General features: G+C 41.9%; 1 long non-coding RNA gene across 1 annotated transcript; it reads left to right on the top strand.

Annotated features, from left to right (window-relative positions):
- Positions 1-996: 996 nt before the first annotated feature.
- On the top strand, positions 997-6,123 carry LOC147897935 (uncharacterized). The gene is made up of 3 exons (XR_015541633.1): positions 997-1,011; positions 1,325-1,379; positions 5,900-6,123. It is a non-coding gene; the product is annotated as an uncharacterized LOC147897935 (long non-coding RNA).
- Positions 6,124-6,375: the final 252 nt, after the last annotated feature.

Raw genomic sequence — 6,375 nt, 5'->3', positions numbered from 1 at the left:
AAGCCAATCTTTGTATGAGTGGATCTGTAATAAATCCTCTTTGATGACCTGTTTCACCTCCTGATAGGTGAGCAGAATGAATGGAGTCGTAAGGTTTTACTGAAATGGTGGTAGCATGTCCATATAAATTCACAAGCTTGCAAACCATTTGCGTGTCCGAGCATGCTAGCACCTTTGATCTTGAGCAGCCTCTAGTGCAATTGATGAGGTCAAAGACAGCCATTGCAAGTTGTGTCATCTGGCTGTTGAGGTGCCAAAGTCCTGACTCATGAAGATATGTGAAGACCTAAAAGATTGCATCAAGCTGAAAGGGGTAGCCCTAAGCTCTGCTAGCACAATATGATGTGGGACCAATGGCTTGCTATGGATCATCCGAGCAAGAAGGAGAACCTGTAGCGTCTCTATGCAGGACCGCACTTTGCTAAGGCATAGGGCTTGGATGTAGGGGCTGACAGCCAACAGGCTGGAAGCCAATGACAGAGTATGTGTACCTACTTGTGGGTGCATGCAAGTGTTGCTGGATACCCTCGGTTTGTGTGTGTGTGAGACACACACACACACACACACACACACACACAAACACACACGGTGAGACACACGCGCGCGCGCGCACACACACACACGGTGGTCCAAATTCTTTGTTGAATATTGTGCAATTTTTTGTCCTATCTTTAATGAGCTACAATGGGAAAGTAGTTTGAACTTTCTATGAAATATTTGTTTAATTCTTTTTAATGCTATGTAGAACGGTCCTTTAAGATGAGCATGGGTTTTTTAAAGGGAGATTTGGTTGATTGAAAATGTTCGAAACATTTACAACCCATGTAAAACTAATTTAATGTTTTTATGCCATCGATAGTGGGTAGTTAACTCTAAGACACAATGCTATTTTCAGGTGTGGGCAGCTTCAAGAAGTGGACTTGGACAAAAAATCTAAATTTGTATGATTGGACTTATTCTAGTCTTACAAAGGTATATATATAAAAAATGTCTCATCTTTTATTCGATTAGGTAGATATCAGATACCTTCTTCACTTGGTTGTGTGTGATGGTCTACCCCCTGGTCATGCCCTTCCCTTTGTGATTATGTGATAGTGTTGAGTGAAAAATTGTTAAAAATGGCTGCTATTAGGCTTTCACATTTTCTCCAGTTGTCGTTGACTACCTATTATGGCATATCTTTTTGCAATTCTGATATGTAGATTTTTGTAGTTGCTTGGGTCCTACTCTTATGATGATGAAATGGTTGTGGATCATAGACAATTTTGGAAGCTATGCACTCTTTTTTATATTGTGGACTTGTTGGCATTGGCATTGCTCACAGATGTTGGATGTCAAAGCACACCTCGTTCAGATGTTCCTTCAAAATTCGAGGACAGGTTTATCTTTTCATGTGCAAGATATTAATTCAATTTAACCATATTATATAGTGTCATGAACATGAGTGCATTGAATGTTTTCAAGAAACTATTATGGCTTTATTATGCTAGCGAGATTTCCACCCCCTTGTTTTCTACCTTTTTGAACTATAGAACGTGTTATCATGGTTTTCCGTAAGCAATTTAACATCAAAAAATAATATGACCTATAAAGATGGCTGATTATTCCAAGGCCATTATATGGATAGTGTTTTGTCCAAGTACTGGCTTTTTTGAAGCAATTCTTCAATGCTATGCTTCTGGAACCAAAGATCATTTGGGCAACTATAATGCATTTGGTCCCCCAGACTACAAGACCAACGTAGATTCATGCCCGCATGTTCTCCTATTCATCCCTTGATCCCATTCTCTCCCAAGTCCGAGGTTCCTATAGGCTAACATCGTGACAAGAGGTGGAAGCACAAGACATGATGTATGGTAGGACACTATTTTCCTAAAAAGATTTGGCTCTTTTGGCACGAAGACAGAATGCAGCTTTTATACAGAGACATTGAGAGAATCAACCCCTCGAGTTTTGAGGACAATTTTCATGGGAGGGAGATTATTGTATGCAGAATTGTCATGCCATTCCAAAGGGGATGTTCTTGGCATGCGGAGGTACCCCGTCCAATGTGCAAAACGTTTAGGTAGCGGGGGTGCATGGGGTTTAGGTGTGTCACACCATGAGGCGCTCGAGCATACTGAATCTCCATTGCAGAAACATGAGAGTACGTCATTGAGCCTTCACCTCTGCAGCCCCCTGGTTCATCCAACGGTGACAAGCGGTGGAAGCACAAGGTGTGATGCATGGTAGGACCCTGTTCTCATAAATAGATATGGCACATCTGGCACAAAGAAGCCGGTATGCATCATTTGTACAGAGAAGTTTATAGGATCAACTCCTCGATTTTGAGTAGAATTTTTATGGATGGAGGCTGTGGTACGAAGAGTTGTCATGTCATTCCCAAGGGGATGTTCTTGGCACATGGAGGTACTCCGTCCAATGTGCAAAGATTTGATCCCTTCTCCATCCTATAGTCATAGATAAGGTTGTTCAAGCTGAGGTGTTGATGGAGCAGCAAAAAGAGGGCATAAGGGGCATCCATCGCGGATACATAAGAGTACATCTATTGAGCCTCCACCTTCTTGTCCCCCTAGTTCATCGCATGTATACACTTCATCCATATGCGTTGGGCTTTCCACTAGGATGGGATCCATGGCTTTATGCCAAGAGTGCACATGGGCCTGCCACATCTACATCAGGAAACCCACCTGTGGTAAGGAGCTTGCTTTTGACCATCTTGTATAGTGTAGATCCATTCTCCCACAATAGCTTAGGTAGTTTGTTACTAGGCATCTCTTTCATGTTTGTGACATATCGGTATAGTCTTTTCAAGGCAGAGAACTCCAACGTAAGGACGGAGTAAGGAGTTGTGGTCTTGATACCCATATTTCTCCTCGAGAAAGTATTCTGGAATCTGATTTTCTTGATGTTATTCCAAGTGTGCTCCCTCCCCATACCTGCACTCCATAGAGTATGATCTTTGTGACCACTGTGCTGAATAGATAATATCTAAAGTGCCATCTTCAGATGCTCCCTTGATTGCATTTGTCTTCAAAGCATTGTAAGTTGGTCTAGCCAACATGAATTGTTTGTTTAGAAGTATTTGAAGTGTTTACTACATCAATGCTTTGCCTAAGGTATGCAATGTGTGGCAGCTCTTTAGGTTGCAATTATTTAGCTACTATAGTCTGTCTTTACTACATTAAGAGAGAGTCCACTGTTGTCACAAAACTAATCTAGAATATGCATCAACCTCTAAAGGTCCTCTTGGCTCTATGCAAATAACACTAGGTCATCGATTTACAGAAGCAACATGAGAGTGTATTGCCGCCCAAGGTGAGATCTATTAGTGCTTTCTTGTTGCGAAATTCATAACCATTGTTTCCAGCTTATGTATGTAGAGACCAAACAAAGTGGGTGAGAGTGGGCAGCCTTGTTTTACCCCCATGTTATTTGCATTAGCCCTTCATGTGGCATGAGTTGACATCTAACCTTCTCATAAAGGTGAGTTACTACTGCTCTACAATTCTTAGGCACCTTGGTATTCTCCATCCATGCTGATAAACTTTTGCATGGGATGATATCAAAAGCCTTTTTAAAATCCGCATGAAAACAGGCTGAAATGGCGGTGTAGGTAGAAATGCAGGGTCACATGAGGACTAAGGATTAATTATGAGAAAGTACAAATGGTGGCCTATATAGGGACCAAACTCAACTTAGGACTAAGGACTAATTGTAGTAAGTGAACTAGGACTAGATGTCCAATAGATCTAAGTGTCCTATTAGTCACTAGTCCTAACTAGCCTACAAGGCTATACCAGGTTTAAGTGGCAACACTAGGTGCACTTTTCCCTTTTGTAAAGTTTTTCTCCCCTAATCTCAAATTAGAGGCTGAGTTTGTGGGTGAGCTAGTCACCACACATGTTTTTGACATTATTTAGGCTAGGGTTTTGTTTCTATGACTACCCTAGTATTGTGCTTCATTCTTGTTGCTGCAATCTCATTTGAGCTTCCTTCAGCTTCGTGTTCCCTTGAATTCTTACTTCCCTTTCCAAGAGAATCAAATGACAACACGAGGACAACTGCAAATGTTTGATTTTGACCACAAAAGGTCAATAGCCTGCGAAATTTATGTAAATGAAATAACCTGCAAGTGAAACCCGAGGCACGAGGGAAAAAGTGCCAGAACAGGGCAAGGCAGGCCAACTTCTTTACAGAAAATCTTGCACATCAAGTGCAACAAATGCAACAAGTCTAGACTGAAGCAAAAGTCCACTGAAAGAAAAGGTGACTGCACAACTCCTTCCAGAGGGCACCAGACTGTAGAAAAACACTGCTGAACTGCCCTGACCAGTCTGAACAGCAAATAGAGCTGAACTGGACCTGAAAGCGGAGGCAGAAGCTCACAAATTGAGAAAACTAGTGTGAAAACAGTACGAAATGTTTTTCTGAAGGAAGTTGCTCCACCAAAATGCAGAGAAATGCAGCCTCAAAAAAGATTTGAACAGCTTCAAAATTCACAGAGCCGAGAAATGCTCAAAGACAGGAGTCACCTGGCAAGCTGTTGGAGCTCTGCAAATGCAATAATTGAGCTCAGAAATGCTGCATCAGTTATCGTGCAATAGAAATCAGCTCAAAACGACTGAAAACAGCTCATGAAGAATTTGCACAGCAGGGTAACAGCTGTAGGCAGCTCCAGATAGTCGTACAGCAGGGCAGAGACTCTAGACAGCTCCAAAAATGATTCAGAAGCAATTGGATTTGCAGAAGAGCTGTTGCAGGTGGTGGCGCAGAGGAAGTCACTTGGGACTGTTGCTCCCTCTTTCATGTGACAAGACTGCTCCCAAATAGGCTAGAATGCACAGGGCAAGGCTGGAACTCAGCTCTGATATCACTGATGTCTTTGTGTGCAAGCAATGGAGCAAAAATCGAAGCAAAGGTGTAGAATGTTGTAGCAGCAGCACACAGGTGCACGCGAAGTACAACTGAAGTAATGAAACATCACTTTGAAGGCTAACCTAAACCCTAGCCTCGTCAACCTTTGGGGCAAAATTAAGTTATAAGAGTTGACTTTATCCAAATGAACTAGCACTCTGGCACACTAATCTATAAGTACTCCAATGATGACAAGATGATCAATACTGCTATGTAGGGTTTGAAAACTTGTCCTCTTTCCCGCAGTCTTGGCCCATTTGCTAAGTTTGTGTTCTACAATGGCACTGAAGAGCTTTGCCATGGCAGAGCCAACCATTATAGTCCTGTAGTTTGCAAGCTGGTTTCTATCCCATCTTTAAAGATGGGCTGTACCCACCAATTTTCTTGCTGGTCCCGAGAAAACCCATCCAGCATGCCCTGATTGAATAAATCACATATCCATTCTAGTGCTACATTTTCGAACTATTTCAGTAATTCCGAACAAAAATTTAATGTGTTTGCAGTCCTCCCCATTGGCTAGCCTCTTCACCCCCTCCATTATGTCTTCCGGACACAATAATTTTTCTCGTGTGTGTCCAAGTTCCCTACTGACTGACATTTGTTTGGTTGCCTTGTGTGTGAGTCTTGCCATAATTGAGCGTATCCGAGGCCGAGAAATCCCCCATGATATCCTTTCGTTACCCTTGTGCTTGCCTCCAAAACCTCCGTGGATGAGTAGCACGTATGTGAGCTTGTTCATGTTCTTGCACTATCTGCCCACTTAGATACTACCGAATATGGGTGCACTTGTGAAATGGAATTTTCCTAGGTTTATGGATTCACATCACATGAACAATACTCTAGCCAATGCGGTTGAAAGAGAGATTCAGCGGGTGTACTTTCTACCTACACAATTTAGCAAAAAATCAATTTAGGATTGGTTCTCCTGCTTAGTTCAACATTAAGGAGGAAAAACTTAATGCATAGGTTGTTTTGAATGCAGAGAGGCTATGCTGGCTGCCGTACTTGAGACAGAAGGTTCCTATGTCAAGGTACTGAAGATTTTGAATGAGAATATGGAGTGATGTATCAAGTTAAAGAGAGTTGTGATTGTGCAGACAAATACTTTAAAGACATGAATGGATTGTCGAGGGTAAAATGCTATACTTACCCTCATGCAAATGTAATTGTTTTCATAATGATTGTTCCGATCTATGAAGAACTTAAGTGTAAATGAGCATGCTTTAGGCATCTTGTATGGAAGGGTTTTGCAAGCATGCTTTAGGGCATGAGTTGAGCCTCCAACCATCTTGTATGGAAGGGTGTTGCTTCAATCTGTGAAAAGGTTTAGCCACTTAATTTGATTTCTTCACCTTCTTTACAATAAAGGAACATTATAGATCTTTTCAAAGATGAGAATCCCCCCCCCCCAAACACCACGATCCACACAAACACACACTCTTTTTTGTGTGGTGAAAT

Source organism: Dipteris shenzhenensis, chromosome 10 (assembly GCF_047967505.1).
Source record: "Dipteris shenzhenensis isolate YYH24624 ecotype China chromosome 10, Dip_SZ_1.0, whole genome shotgun sequence".
Lineage (NCBI taxonomy): Eukaryota > Viridiplantae > Streptophyta > Polypodiopsida > Gleicheniales > Dipteridaceae > Dipteris > Dipteris shenzhenensis.
The sequence above is the reverse complement of the archived record's forward strand: the minus strand, read 5'-3'. Positions and strand labels throughout refer to the sequence as shown.